The following is a 16,827-nucleotide window of genomic DNA, read 5'->3' on the forward strand; positions in this document are numbered from 1 at the left end:
GTATTATCATGGGGCTAGTTTACAGCTGTATTATCATGGGGCTAGTTTACAGCTGTATTATCATGGGGCTAGTGTTCAGCTGTATTATCATGGGGCTAGTTTACAGCTGTATTATCATGGGGCTAGTTTACAGCTGTATTATCATGGGGCTAGTTTACAGCTGTATTATCATGGGGCTAGTTTACAGCTGTATTATCATGGGGCTAGTGTAGAGCTGTATTATCATGGGGCTAGTTTACAGCTGTATTATCATGGGGCTAGTTTACAGCTGTATTATCATGGGGCTAGTTTACAGCTGTATTATCATGGGGCTAGTTTACAGCTGTATTATCATGGGGCTAGTGTAGAGCTGTATTATCATGGGGCTAGTTTACAGCTGTATTATCATGGGGCTAGTGTTCAGCTGTATTATCATGGGGCTAGTGTTCAGCTGTATTATCATGGGGCTAGTGTTCAGCTGTATTTTCGTGGGGCTGGTGTTCAGCTGTATTATCATGGGGCTAGTTTACAGCTGTATTATCATGGGGCTAGTGTTCAGCTGTATTATCATGGGGCTAGTGTTCAGCTGTATTATCATGGGGCTAGTTTACAGCTGTATTATCATGGGGCTAGTTTACAGGTGTATTTTCATGGGGCTAGTGTACAGCTGTATTATCATGGGGCTAGTGTTCAGCTGTATTACCATGGGGCTAGTTTACAGCTGTACTCTCCCCTCTCTCTCTGGCCAACAGGGACTGTAGATGAGCATGTCTCTCTCCTCTCTCCTCTGGCCAACAGGGACTGTAGATGAGCATGTCTCTCTCTCTGGCCAACAGGGACTGTAGATGAGCATGTCTCTCTCCTCTCTCTCTCTGGCCAACAGGGACTGTAGATGAGCATGTCTCTCTCCTCTCTCCTCTCTCTGGCCAACAAGGACTGTAGATGAGCATGTCTCTCTCCTCTCTCTGGCCAACAGGGACTGTAGATGAGCATGTCTCTCTCCTCTCTCTCTCTGGCCAACAGGGACTGTAGATGAGCATGTCTCTCTCTCTGGCCAACAGGGACTGTAGATAGCATGTCTCTCTCCTCTCTCTCTCTGGCCAACAGGGACTGTAGATGAGCATGTCTCTCTCCTCTCTCTCTCTGGCCAACAGGGACTGTAGATGAGCATGTCTCTCTCTCTGGCCAACAGGGACTGTAGATGAGCATGTCTCTCTCCTCTCTCTGGCCAACAGGGACTGTAGATGAGCATGTCTCTCTCCTCTCTCTCTCTCTGGCCAACAGGGACTGTAGATGAGCATGTCTCTCTCCTCTCTCTCTCTCTGGCCAACAGGGACTGTAGATGAGCATGTCTCTCTCCTTCTCTCTCTGGCCAACAGGGACTGTAGATGAGCATGTCTCTCTCCTCTCTCTCTCTGGCCAACAGGGACTGTAGATGAGCATGTCTCTCTCTCTGGCCAACAAGGACTGTAGATGAGCATGTCTCTCTCTCTCTCTGGCCAACAGGGACTGTAGATGAGCATGTCTCTCTCCTCTCTCTCTCTGGCCAACAGGGACTGTAGATGAGCATGTCTCTCTCCTCTCTCTCTCTGGCCAACAGGGACTGTAGATGAGCATGTCTCTCTCTCTGGCCAACAGGGACTGTAGATGAGCATGTCTCTCTCCTCTCTCTCTCTGGCCAACAGGGACTGTAGATGAGCATGTCTCTCTCCTCTCTCCCTCTGGCCAACAGGGACTGTAGATGAGCATGTCTCTCTCTCTGGCCAACAAGGACTGTAGATGAGCATGTCTCTCTCCTCTCTCTGGCCAACAGGGACTGTAGATGAGCATGTCTCTCTCCTCTCTCTCTCTCTGGCCAACAGGGACTGTAGATGAGCATGTCTCTCTCCTCTCTCTCTCTCTGGCCAACAGGGACTGTAGATGAGCATGTCTCTCTCCTCTCTCTCTCTGGCCAACAGGGACTGTAGATGAGCATGTCTCTCTCCTCTCTCTCTCTCTGGCCAACAAGGACTGTAGATGAGCATGTCTCTCTCTCTGGCCAACAGGGACTGTAGATGAGCATGTCTCTCTCCTCTCTCTCTCTGGCCAACAGGGACTGTAGATGAGCATGTCTCTCTCCTCTCTCCTCTCTCTGGCCAACAGGGACTGTAGATGAGCATGTCTCTCTCTCTCTCTGGCCAACAGGGACTGTAGATGAGCATGTCTCTCTCCTCTCTCTCTCTCTGGCCAACAGGGACTGTAGATGAGCATGTCTCTCTCTCTGGCCAACAGGGACTGTAGATGAGCATGTCTCTCTCCTCTCTCTCTCTCTGGCCAACAGGGACTGTAGATGAGCATGTCTCTCTCCTCTCTCTCTCTCTGGCCAACAAGGACTGTAGATGAGCATGTCTCTCTCTCTGGCCAACAGGGACTGTAGATGAGCATGTCTCTCTCCTCTCTCTCTCTGGCCAACAGGGACTGTAGATGAGCATGTCTCTCTCCTCTCTCTCTCTGGCCAACAGGGACTGTAGATGAGCATGTCTCTCTCTCTGGCCAACAAGGACTGTAGATGAGCATGTCTCTCTCCTCTCTCTGGCCAACAGGGACTGTAGATGAGCATGTCTCTCTCCTCTCTCTCTCTCTGGCCAACAGGGACTGTAGATGAGCATGTCTCTCTCCTCTCTCTCTCTCTGGCCAACAGGGACTGTAGATGAGCATGTCTCTCTCCTCTCTCTCTCTCTGGCCAACAGGGACTGTAGATGAGCATGTCTCTCTCCTCTCTCTCTCTCTGGCCAACAAGGACTGTAGATGAGCATGTCTCTCTCTCTGGCCAACAGGGACTGTAGATGAGCATGTCTCTCTCCTCTCTCTCTCTGGCCAACAGGGACTGTAGATGAGCATGTCTCTCTCCTCTCTCCTCTCTCTGGCCAACAGGGACTGTAGATGAGCATGTCTCTCTCTCTCTCTGGCCAACAGGGACTGTAGATGAGCATGTCTCTCTCCTCTCTCTCTCTCTGGCCAACAGGGACTGTAGATGAGCATGTCTCTCTCTCTTGCCAACAGGGACTGTAGATGAGCATGTCTCTCTCCTCTCTCTCTCTGGCCAACAGGGACTGTAGATGAGCATGTCTCTCTCTCTGGCCAACAGGGACTGTAGATGAGCATGTCTCTCTCCTCTCTCTCTCTCTGGCCAACAGGGACTGTAGATGAGTTTCAGATGTTGCCTCCAGGGTTTGATTTTCGTTCTGTCCCAGCGCTCAACAACAATTTAATCATAACACTGACCTAGGTGTTAATAATCCCTATTACAAAGCTGTAAGTACACACACACACACACACACACACACACACACACACACACACACACACACACACACACACACACACACACACACACACACACACACACACACAGTAGTAGGGTTGTTGTCAATGAGAGGTGATTGAGGGAGCATGGGGAGAGTGTGGGGACAGGACAGTCTGTGTGTATGGTGAGGGACTGGGGACAGGACCGTCTGTGTGTATGGTGAGGGACTGGGGACAGGACAGTCTGTGTGTATGGTGAGGGACTGGGGACAGGACAGTCTGTATGTATGGTGAGGGACTGGGGACAGGACAGTCTGTGTGTATGGTGAGGGACTGGGGACAGGACAGTCTGTGTGTATGGTGAGGGACTGGGGACAGGACCGTCTGTGTGTATGGTGAGGGACTGGGGACAGGACAGTCTGTATGTATGGTGAGGGACTGGGGACAGGACAGTCTGTATGTATGGTGAGGGACTGGGGACAGGACAGTCTGTGTGTATGGTGAGGGACTGGGGACAGGACAGTCTGTGTGTATGGTGAGGGACTGGGGACAGGACAGTCTGTGTGTATGGTGAGGGACTGGGGACAGGACCGTCTGTGTGTATGGTGAGGGACTGGGGACAGGACAGTCTGTGTGTATGGTGAGGGACTGGGGACAGGACAGTCTGTGTGTATGGTGAGGGACTGGGGACAGGACAGTCTGTGTGTATGGTGAGGGACTGGGGACAGGACAGTCTGTATGTATGGTGAGGGACTGGGGACAGGACAGTCTGTATGTATGGTGAGGGACTGGGGACAGGACAGTCTGTGTGTATGGTGAGGGACTGGGGACAGGACAGTCTGTGTGTATGGTGAGGGACTGGGGACAGGACCGTCTGTGTGTATGGTGAGGGACTGGGGACAGGACAGTCTGTGTGTATGGTGAGGGACTGGGGACAGGACAGTCTGTATGTATGGTGAGGGACTGGGGACAGGACCGTCTGTGTGTATGGTGAGGGACTGGGGACAGGACAGTCTGTGTGTATGGTGAGGGACTGGGGACAGGACAGTCTGTATGTATGGTGAGGGACTGGGGACAGGACAGTCTGTGTGTATGGTGAGGGACTGGGGACAGGACAGTCTGTGTGTATGGTGAGGGACTGGGGACAGGACAGTCTGTGTGTATGGTGAGGGACTGGGGACAGGACAGTCTGTGTGTATGGTGAGGGACTGGGGACAGGACAGTCTGTGTGTATGGTGAGGGACTGGGGACAGGACAGTCTGTGTGTATGGTGAGGGACTGGGGACAGGACAGTCTGTATGTATGGTGAGGGACTGGGGACAGGACCGTCTGTGTGTATGGTGAGGGACTGGGGACAGGACAGTCTGTGTGTATGGTGAGGGACTGGGGACAGGACAGTCTGTGTGTATGGTGAGGGACTGGGGACAGGACAGTCTGTGTGTATGGTGAGGGACTGGGGACAGGACAGTCTGTATGTATGGTGAGGGACTGGGGACAGGACCGTCTGTGTGTATGGTGAGGGACTGGGGACAGGACAGTCTGTGTGTATGGTGAGGGACTGGGGTAGATTAGAGTTTAAATTCCAGATCTGTTGTGTGCTGTGTCACCTCCGTTCCTCTCTGCCCACAAATTACAACTGAGTGCTACTGAGTTCTCTCTGTCTCTCAATTTCAATTCAAGAGGCTTTATTGGCATGGGAAACATATGTTAACATTGCCAAAGCAATTAGATAATAAACAAAAGTGAAATAAACAATAAAAATAACTGTCACACGAGTTCCAAAAGTATTAAGACATTTCAAATGTTATATTATGTCTATATGCAGTGTTGTAACAATGTGCAAATGTAACTGACCGGCTCAAATCGGTCTTATTTAGCAAAATTTGAAATTGTGTTTTTTTACATTGGATAAAAGTAGAGACTCAGAACTACAATATCAGACACTACAGTTGAGGAACAATGAGAAAGTAATTCTGCTTTGAAAGTTGATAAATGTATAAACTAATTTTTGAGAAAATGGCCCTTGAATGTGTTGGTATTACTACTGGAGAGCTCTTCTTTGTCTCCACCCATTCAGAAACATTCACACCCTCTTTAAACCAGCCCCACCCATCTCTTTAAGGGTTCACATGTAAGGTCATGTGCTAAACAGTGAGTAGTGTAGTAAAGATTAAGACTGCAGGTTGTAGTAGCTGTCGTGTCTTTGGCATCATTAAAACGGAAGACATGTTTATCAAATAACTCTCTGTAATTATTATTATGCGATTAAACTGATTAATCGTGTAACTGTAATTAACTAGGAGGTCGGGGCACCAAGGAAAATATTCAGATTACAAAGTTATAATTTTCCTAATATAACTTTCAGATATTATAATATATGATCTCTGAGTCCTCTGATTAATGATGTGTTAGTTTACCTAACGCCGGTCTCATTCCAAACGTCGTAAAGTCCAGCAAGCGCAAGGACCGTCTCTTAAAGTTGATTCAGCTGCAGGATCGGGGCACCACCAGTACAGAGCTTGCTCAGGAATGGCAGCAGGCAGGTGTGAGTGCATCTGCACACACAGTGAGGCGAATACTTTTGGAGGATGGCCAGGTGTCAAGAAGGGCAGCAAAGAAGCCACTTCTCTCCAGGAAAAACATCAGGGACAGACTGATATTCTGCAAAAGGTACAGGGATTGGACTGCTGAGGACTGGGGTAAAGTCATTTTCTCTGATGAATCCCCTTTCCGATTGTTTGGGGCAACCGGAAAAAAGCTTGTCCGGAGAAGACAAGGTGAGCGCTACCATCAGTCCAGCGTCATGCCAACAGTAAAGCATCCTGAGACCATTCATGTGTGGGGTTGCTTCTCAGCCAAGGGAGTGTGCTCACTCACAGTTTTTCCTAAGAACACAGCCATGAAGAAAGAATGGTACCAACACATCCTACGAGAGAAACTTCTCCCAACCATCCAGGAACCATTTGGTGACAAACAATGCCTTTTCCAGCATGATGGAGCACCTTGCCAGCATGAGCACCTTGCCATAAGGCAAAAGTGATAACTAAGTGGCTCGGGGAACAAAACATTGATATTTTGGGTCCATGGCCAGGAAACTCCACAGACCTTAATCCCATTGAGAACTTGTGGTCAATCCTCAAGAGGCAGATGGACAAACAAAGACCCACAAATTCTGACAAACTCCAAGCATTGATTATGCAAGAATGGGCTGCCATCAGTCAGGATGTGGCCCAGAAGTTAATTGACAGCATGCCAGGGCGGATTGCAGAGGTCTTGAAAAAGAAGGGTCAACACTGCAAATATTGACTCTTTGCATCAACTTCGTGTAATTGTCAATAAAAGCAGTCCCTCACCATACACACAGACAGTCCTGTCCCCCAGCCCCAGTCCCGTGTATTTATTCAAGGTTTTACCTCGCTCTTTTGTTTTTGTATACGTTGTTTTAGGCTTCGTCCCCGTGCTTTTTCATGGCACGGGTGGAGTACTAAAACCCCCTAAAACCCCCTATTACGTATTCCTGCGCCTGTCTCCAATCATTTATACAACATGACATACATAAGTGTGGAAGAGGTGAAAAAAGTATTGTTGCCTATCAACAATAACAAGCCATCGGGGTCTGACAATGGATGGATGGAAAATTACTGATAATAGAGGACGATATTGCCATTCCTATTTGCCATATCTTCAATTTAAGCCTACTAGAGAGTGTGTTGCCCTCAGGCCTGGAGGGAAACAAAAGTCATTCCGCTACCTAAGAATAGTGAAGCCCTCTTTACTGGCTCAAATAGCCGACCAATCAGTAAACCTTTTGAAAAAAATTGTGATTGACCAGACACATGCTATTTTACAGTAAACAAATTGACAACAGACTTTCAGCATGCTTATATTGAAGGACATTCAACAAGCACAGCACTTACACAAATGACTGATGATTGGCTGAGAGAAATTGATGATAAAATAATTGTGGGGTCTGTTTTGTTAGACTTCAGTGTGGCTTTTGACGCTATCGATCATAGTCTGCTGCTGGAAAAACGTATGGGTTAAGCCTTTACACCCCCTGCTATAATGTGGATAAAGAGTTATCTGTCTAACAGAACACAGAGGGTTTTCTTTAATGGAAGCCTCTCTAACATAATCCAGGTAGAATCAGGAATACCTCAGGGCAGCTGTTTAGGCCCCTTACTTTTTCCAATCTTTATTAACGACAAGCCACTGGCTTTGAGTAAAGGATGACTCAACACTATACACGTCAGCTACTACAGTGACTGAAATAACTGCGACACTTAACAAAGAGCTGCAGTTAGTTTCAGAATGGGTAGCAAGGAATAAGTTAGTCCTACATATTTCAAACACTAAAAGCATTCTATTTGGGACAAATCATTCACTAAACCCTAAACCTCAACTTAACCTTGTAATAAATAATGTGGAAATTGAGCAAGTTGAGGTGACTAAACTGCTTGGAGTAACTCTGGATTGTAAACTGTCATAGTCAAAACATATTGATACAACAGTAGCTAAGATGGGGAGAAGTCTGTCCATAATAAAGCACTGCTCTACCTTCTTAACAACACTATCAACAAGACAGGTCCTACAGGCCCTAGTTTTGTTGCACCTGGAATACTGTTCAGTCTTGTGGTCAGGTGCCACAAAGAGGGACTTAAGAAAATTACATTCGGCTCAGGGCAGAGCAGCACGGCTGGACCTTGGATGTACACAGAGAGCTAACAGTAATAATATGCATGTCAATCTCTCCTGGCTCAAAGTGGAAGAGAGATTGACTTCATCACTACTTGGATCTATGAGAGGTATTGACATGTTGAATGCACCTAGCTGTTTGTTTGAACTACTGGCGCACAGCTCAGACACCCATGCATACTCCACAAAACATGCCACAAGAGGTCACTTCACAGTCCCCAAAGGAGGCACACAGTACTACATAGAGCCATGACTACAAGGAACTTTATTCCACACCAAGTAACTGACACAAACATTAAATGTAGATTTAACTTCTTACGAGTACGTAGGACGGTAGCGTCCCACCTGGCCAACATCCAGTCAAATTGCAGAGCGTGAAATAAAAAAATACTAAATTCAAATATTTAACATTCTTGAAAATAGATGTGTTATACATCAAAATAAAGCTTAACTTCTTGTTAATTCAGCCGCTGTGTCAGATTTCAAAAAGGCTTTACGGCGAAAGCAAACCATGTGATTATCTGAGGACAGCGCCCCGCATAGAAAACCATGAGAAATATATTTCTACCAGGCAGGTGCGCCACGAAAGTCAGAAATAGCGATATAATTAATGCCTTACCTTTGAAGATCTTCTTCTGTTGGCACTCCAAAATGTCCCAGAAACATCACAAATTGTCATTTTGTTCGATAATGTCCTTCTTTATGTCCCAAAAATGTACACCAGTCTCAACTCGCCCAACATGCCTTCAAAGTATCTAATAAGTTACCTGTAAACTTGGTCCAAACATTTCAAACAACATTTATAATCCAACCTCAGGTACCCTAAAACGTAAATAATCGATAAAATATAAGATGGAATAAACTGTGTCTAATACCGGATAAAAACAACGTGTAGCGTGCTCCAGTTCACACCAAAACAGTAGAGTCCACCTCGAGTGACACTTACAATGAATAGGTCTACTTCATTTCTCAAAAGAAAAACATCGAACAATTTCTAAAGACTGTTGACATCTAGTGGAAGCCATAGGAACTGCAACCAGGTTCCTTATGAAAAGGGCATCCCATAGAAAACAATTGGAAAATCCTATGACCTCAAAAAGAAAATTCCCTGGATGGTTTGTCCTCGGGGATTTGCCTGCCAAATGAGTTCTGTTATACTCACAGACATTATTGTAACAGTTTTAGAAACTTTAGAGTGTTTTCTATCCAACTCTACTAATAATATGCATATCCTAGCTTCTGGGCCTGAGTAACAGGCAGTTTACTTTGGGCACACTTTTCATCCGGATGTCAAAATACTGTTTCCTTCCCCAGAGAGGTTAAAAAACAGACAAGAAAAACACCTTATGGAACAGCGGGGACTGAAGCAGCATAAACATAGGCACAGACACATGCACACCACACACACAATAAGATACACACTGTACACACACAGCAACCTGGATTTACTACTGTAGATATGTGATAATGGTGGAGTAGGGGCCTGAGGGAACACAATGTATTGTGAAATCTGTGAATGTATTGTAATATTTAAAAATAAAATGTATGAACTGCCTTACATTTGCTGGACTCCAGAGAGAGTAGCTGCTGCCTTGGCAGGAACTACTGGGAATCCATAATAAACCCCAGGAAGAGTAGCTGCTGCCTTGACAGGAACTAATGGGGATCCATAATAAACCCCAGGAAGAGTAGCTGATGCCTTGGCAGGAACTAATGGGGATCCATAATAAACCCCAGGAAGAGTAGCTGCTGCTTTGGCTGGAACTAATGGGGATCCATAATAAATCCCAGGAAGAGTAGCTGCTGCCTTGGCAGGAACTAATGGGGATCCATAATAAACCCCAGGAAGAGTAGCTGCTGCCTTGACAGGAACTAATGGGGATCCATAATAAACCCCAGGAAGAGTAGCTGCTGCCTTGACAGGAACTAATGTGGATCCATAATAAACCCCAGGAAGAGTAGCTGCTACCTTGGCAGGAACTAATGGGGATCCATAATAAACCCCAGGAAGAGTAGCTGCTGCCTTGACAGGAATTAATGTGGACCCATAATAAACCCCAGGAAGAGTAGCTGCTGTCTTGACAGGAACTAATGGGGACCCATAATAAACCCCATGAAGAGTAGCTGCTGTCTTGACAGGAACTAATGGGGACCCATAATAAACCCCAGGAAGAGTAGCTGATGCCTTGGCAGGAACTAATGGGGATCCATAATAAACCCCAGGAAGAGTAGCTGCTGCTTTGGCTGGAACTAATGGGGATCCATAATAAATCCCAGGAAGAGTAGCTGCTGCCTTGGCAGGAACTAATGGGGATCCATAATAAACTAATAAAAATACAGGAGACACCACCACCACCACCACTACTCATGTATCTGTTGGTAGAGACAGACAGTGTTGCTGTTCTGTACTGCAGGCAGCATGATGATGATGGTACTGATGGTAAATGGAGGAATGAGCACTCTCTGTCTCCCTCTCTCTCTGTCTCTCTCTCTCTCTATCTCTCTGTATCTCTATCTCTGTCTCTCTCTATCTCTCTGTATCTCTATCTCTGTCTCTCTCTCTCTGTCTCTGTATCTCTCTCTCTCTCTCTCCATCTCTCTCTTTCTCACTCTCTCTTTCTCACTCTCTCTTTCTCACTCTCTCTTTCTCTCTCTGTCTCTGTCTCTCTGTCTCCGTCTCTCACTCTCTGTCTCTGTCTCTCTCACTCTGTCTCTCTCACTCTCTGTCTCTCTCACTCTCTGTCTCTCTCACTCTCTGTCTCCCTCACTCTCTGTCTCTCTGTCTCTCTCACTCTCTCTGTCTCCGTCTCTCACTCTCTCTGTCTCCGTCTCTCACTCTCTCTGTCTCTCTCTGTCTGAATTTTCAATTCAATTCAATTCGCTTTATTGGCATGACGTAACAATATACATATTGCCAAAGGTTATTTTGGATATTTACAATATAAAAAAATAAAAATGAGAATCAAAATTGTCAACGGGACAACAGTAACAACAATAACCAAGGGTCAAAATAACCATACATTCAACAATAACAATAGCCATACAGTAGAGGACATGTGCAGGTTGGTTGGTCTGTCAGACACTGTCCCTCAACTTATGGCAGGCAGCAATGTAGTGCGCTGCCAACACACAGCTCTCTGCGTCCTCCCCCAACAGGACGGGTAGCCTATCCTCATCAGAGAGGTCTTTGAAACCTTGAATAAGGGTTTCAAATTTGGGGAAATGACACTCTAAATATTTTATATTTTTGACGTTTTGTCAGGAAATGCAGCTCCGTCTCAGGTTCTGCTGTTGTGCAGTGGTTGCACAGCCTTTCCTCTACAGGGAGCCAGGTTTTCCTGTGTCTACCCTTCTCAATGGCAAGGCTGTGCTCACTGAGCCTGTACTTTGTCAAGGTTTTTATAAGGTTTTGATCAGTAACCATGGTCAAATATTTAGCCATGGTGTACTGTCGATTTAGGGCCAGATAGCACTGCATTTTGCTTTGTGTTTGTGCTTGTGTTTCCCAATAAATAATGTAGTTTTATTTTGACTGTGTTGTAATTTGGTTTATTCTGATTGATTGGATGTTCTGGTCCTGAGGCTTCAGTGTGTGTCACGGCTGTCGTGGTGAATGTATGACCAAAACGCAGACGGGATGTGAATGCTCATCTTTATTTAATTAGAATAAAATGAATAAAATGAACACAAAAACAAAAAACAATAGAGCGACAGGAACAGTTAGCAAGCTAACATAAAGCAGTGCTAAAACAACAACCCACAAACCCCAGGTGAAAAACACACTCCTAATATATGACTCCCAATCAGGAACAACGATTTCCAGCTGTTCCTAATCAGGAGTCACAAGACTAACAAAGAAACAGACATACTAGAAAACACATACACAGACTTCTTCTGCCACGTCCTGACCAAAATACTACACAACTACTCCCTCTGCTGGTCAGGACGTGACAGTACCCCCCCCTAAAGGTGCAGACCCCGGAATGCACCTTAACACAAAAATCCCCAATACCACCAAAAAATAACACCCCCTAAACAAAAAGGGAGGGAAGGGAGGGTGGCTGCCGTCAACGACGGCACTAGTGCTACACCCCCCCTCCCCAACCCACCTATCCTGGAGGTGGCTCTGGTTCCGGCCTACTGTCCTCCAGACTGTAGGCAGACTCATTGGGTTCCGGGTCGTAGATAGACTCACTCTGTTGCGGATTGTAGGCAGACTCTTTCCGGTCAATGCTGTGGGCAGACTCATTTAGGTCATAGTTAACCTCTCTAGGGTCGGCGGGATGAAATCGTCCCACCTACTCAACAGCCAGTTGAATCCCGTGGCGCGTTATTCAAATACCTTAGAAATGCTATTACTTCAATTTCTCAAACATATGACTATTTTACACCATTTTAAAGACAAGACTCTCGTTAATCTAACCACACTGCTCGATTTCAAAAAGGCTTTACAACGAAAGCAAAACATTAGATTATGTCAGCAGAGTACCCAGCCAGAAATAATCAGACACCCATTTTTCAAGCTAGCATATAATGTCACATAAACCCAAACCACAGCTAAATGCAGCACTAACCTTTGATGATCTTCATCAGATGACAACCCTAGGACATTATGTTATACAATACATGCATGTTTTGTTCAATCAAGTTCATATTTATATCAAAAACCAGCTTTTTACATTAGCATGTGACGTTCAGAACTAGCATACCCCCCGCAAACTTCCGGTGAATTTACTAAATTACTCACGATAAACGTTCACAAAAAACATAACAATTATTTTAAGAATTATAGATACAGAACTCCTCTATGCACTCGCTATGTCCGATTTTAAAATAGCTTTTCGGTGAAAGCACATTTTGCAATATTCTCAGTAGATAGCCCGGCATCACAGGGCTAGCTATTTAGACACCCACCAAGTTTAGCACTCACCAAAATCAGATTTACTATAAGAAAAATGTTATTACCTTTGCTGTCTTCGTCAGAATGCACTCCCAGGACTTCTACTTCAATAACAAATGTTGGTTTGGTTCAAAATAATCCATAGTTATGTTCAAATATCCTCTGTTTTGTTCGTGCGTTCAAGACACTATCCCAATGGTAAAGACGGGTGACGCGCACGACGCATTTCGTGACCAAAAAAATTCTAAATATTCCATTACCGTACTTCGAAGCATGTCAACCGCTGTTTAAAATCAATTTTTATGCCATTTTTCTCGTAAAAAAGCGATAATATTCCGACCGGGAATCTGTGTTTAGGTTCAAAGACGAAAGAAAATAAAAACATGGGGTCGACTCGTGCACGCGCCTCAGCCCATTGTCCTCTGATAGAGCACTTGCCAAAAGCGCTAATGTGTTTCAGCCTGGGGCTTGAATTACATCATTCAGCTTTTTCCCGCCTTCTGAGAGCCTATGGGAGCCGTAGGAAGTGTCATGTTACAGCAAAGATCCTCAGTCTTCAATAAACAGAGTCAAGAAGCTCAAGGAATGGTCAGAGAGGGCACTTCCTGTTCAGAATCTTCTCAGGTTTTTGCCTGCCATATGAGTTCTGTTATACTCACAGACACCATTCAAACAGTTTTAGAAACTTTAGGGTGTTTTCTATCCAAAGCCAATTATTATATGCATATTCTAGTTTCTGGGCAGATTAAATCGGGTACGTTTTTTATCCGGCCGTGTAAATACTGCCCCCTACCCCCAACAGGTTAAATATACACTTGTTCAGTTCCGGATTGTCGACAGACTCACTTGGTTCCGGATCGTTGACAGACTCAACCGGTTCCGGGTCGCAGGCAGACTCAACCGGTTCTGGGTCGCAGGCAGATTACCTCAGTTCCGGGTCGCAGGCAGACCCCTTTTGTTCCGGGTCGCAGGCGGTCTCCCTCGGTTCCGGATCGCAGGCGGTCTCCCTCGGTTCCGGGTCGCAGGCGGTCCCCCTCGGTTCTGGGTCGCAGGCAGACCCCCTCGGTTCCGGGTCACAGGCAGACCCCCTCGGTTCCGGGTCACAGGCAGTCTCCCTCGGTTCCGGACTAGACACTGGTGCCGGATACTCTGGACTGCACACTGGTGCCGGACACTCTGGACGAGGCACTATTGCCGGTCTGACGCACTAGAAGCCTGATGCGTGGGGCTGGTAGTGGAGGTACCAGCCTGGGGACACGCACCTCAGGGCTAGTGCGAGGAGCGGGAACAGGCTGAATAGGACTAGGCTGACTCATGGGAAGCTTGATCCGTGGTGCTGGTACTGGTCGTGCCAGACTGGAGGTACTCATTTCCGGGTCAGCACGAGAGGCGGAAACCGGACAGACTGGGCCATGGAGGCGCACAGGTGGTCTTGCTCGCACCTCCTGCACAACCCGTCCTGGCTGGGTGGAACTAGCAGCCCTGTACGAGCGGGGTGCTAGTACAGGGCGAACCCAGCCCAGCCATCACGGGCTAGCTATTTAGACACCCAGCAAGTTTAGCCTTCACCAAAATCAGATTTACTATAACAAAAATGTTATTACCTTTGGTGTTCTTCATCAGAATGCACTCCCAGGACTTCTACTTCAATAACAAATGTTGGTTTGGTTCCAAATAATCCATCGTTATATCCAAACAGCGGCGTTTTGTTCGTGCGTTCTAGACACTATCCGAAATGGTAAATCAGGGTTACGAGCATGGCGCATTTCGTGACAAAAAATGTCTAAATATTCCATTACCGTACTTCGAAGCATGTCAACCGCTGTTTAAAATCAATTTTTATGCAATTTATCTCGTAAAAAAGCGATAATATTCCGACCGGGAATCTGCGTTTCGGTAAATAGAGGAAAAAAAAGAAAGACGGGGGCGACCAGTGCACGCGCCTAAGCCCACTGTCCCCTGATCGGCCACTTGAGAAAGGCGATAATGTGTTTCAGCCTGTGTGACACGTCATACGTCTGCTAGAACTCAAGGCTCTACTACTCAACCATGTGGATCAGTATATTATCAGAGAGAGAATGTGTTCTCAAAGACTTACCTAGCTAAATAAATGTTCATCATATAATAGTTGTCTAACAGTGTGTCATTTCTCCCTCTGTCTCTTTTCAACAGAATACTGTCACTGTGGACAGTTCTGTGAGTTGTTTTTTGATATTAGCCTATAGTGTATATCTAAAACTGTATATGTTCTCCTCTGTGTGTACAGATCTGGATGAATGCATTTGCAACATGACCATGTTACCTACATGTATCTAAATGACCATAAATGCATCTACATGACCATGTTACCTACATGACCATGTTACCTACATGTATCTAAATGACCATGTTACCTACATGACCATGTTACCTACATGTATCTAAATGACCATGTTACCTACATGACCATGTTACCTACACGTATCTAAATGACCATGTTACCTACACGTACCTACATGACCATGTTACCTACATGTATCTAAATGACCATGTTACCTACATAACCATGTTACCTACATGTATCTAAATGACCATGTTTCAAACATGTATCTAAATGACCATGTTACCTTCATGGCCATGTTACCTACACGTATCTAAATGACCATGTTACCTACACGTACCTACATGACCATGTTACCTACATGTATCTAAATGACCATCTTACCTACATAACCATGTTACCTACATGTATCTAAATGACCATGTTTCAAACATGTATCTAAATGACCATGTTACCTTCATGGCCATGTTACCTACACGTATCTAAATGACCATGTTACCTACACGTACCTACATGACCATGTTACCTACACGTATCTAAATGACCATGTTACCTACACGTATCTACATGACCATGTTACCTACATGACCATGTTACCTACATGACCATGTTTCCTACATGTATCTAAATGACCATGTTACCTACATGACCATGTTACCTACATGTATCTAAATTACCATGTTACCTACATGACCATGTTACCTACATGACCATGTTACCTACATGACCATGTTACCTACATGTATCTAAATGACCATGTTACCTACATGTATCTAAATGACCATGTTACCTACATGTATCTAAATGACCATGTTACCTACATGTATCTAAATGATCATGTTACCTACACGTACCTACATGGCCATGTTACCTACATGTATCTAAATAACCATGTATCTACATGACCATGTTACCTACATGTATCTAAATGACCATGTTACCTACATGACCATGTTACCTACATGTATCTAAATGACCATGTTACCTACACGTACCTACATGACCATGATACCTACATGTATCTAAATAACCATGTATCTACATGACCATGTTACCTACATGTATCTAAATGACCATGTTACCTACATGACCATGTTACCTACACATAACTACATGACCATGTTACCTACATGTATCTAAATGACCATGTTACCTACATGTATCTAAATGACCATGTTACCTACATGTATCTAAATGACCATGTTACCTACATGACCATGTTACCTACATGTATCTAAATAACCATGTATCTACATGACCATGTTACCTACATGTATCTAAATTACCATGTTACCTACATGACCATGTTACCTACACGTACCTACATGACCATGTTACCTACATGTATCTAAATGACCATGTTACCTACATGACCATGTTACCTACATGTATCTAAATGACCATGTTACCTACATGTATCTAAATGACCATGTTACCTTCATGGCCATGTTACCTACATGTACCTACATGACCATGTTACCTACATGTATTTAAATAACCATGTATCTAAATGACCATGTTACCTACATGTATCTAAATGACCATGTTACCTTCATGGCCATGTTACCTACATGTACCTACATGACCATGTTACCTACATGTATCTAAATGACCATGTTTCCTACATGACCATGTTACCTACATGACC

General features: G+C 45.1%; 1 protein-coding gene across 3 annotated transcripts in view; it reads left to right on the top strand.

Annotated features, from left to right (window-relative positions):
* The window catches only part of LOC106589143 (protein CBFA2T1), a 173,420-nt gene that overhangs the window by 75,170 nt on the left and 81,423 nt on the right, over positions 1-16,827 (top strand). The window contains exon 2 of one of the 3 annotated variants that reach the window (XM_045709648.1): positions 15,032-15,055. The exons of the other annotated variants lie outside the window; for them this stretch is intronic. The gene's annotated coding sequence lies outside the window, so the exon portion shown is untranslated. The remainder of the gene's footprint in view (positions 1-15,031; positions 15,056-16,827) is intronic. 3 annotated transcript variants of the gene reach the window in all.

The sequence above is a fragment of the Salmo salar genome, chromosome ssa27 (assembly GCF_905237065.1).
Source record: "Salmo salar chromosome ssa27, Ssal_v3.1, whole genome shotgun sequence".
NCBI lineage: Eukaryota > Metazoa > Chordata > Actinopteri > Salmoniformes > Salmonidae > Salmo > Salmo salar.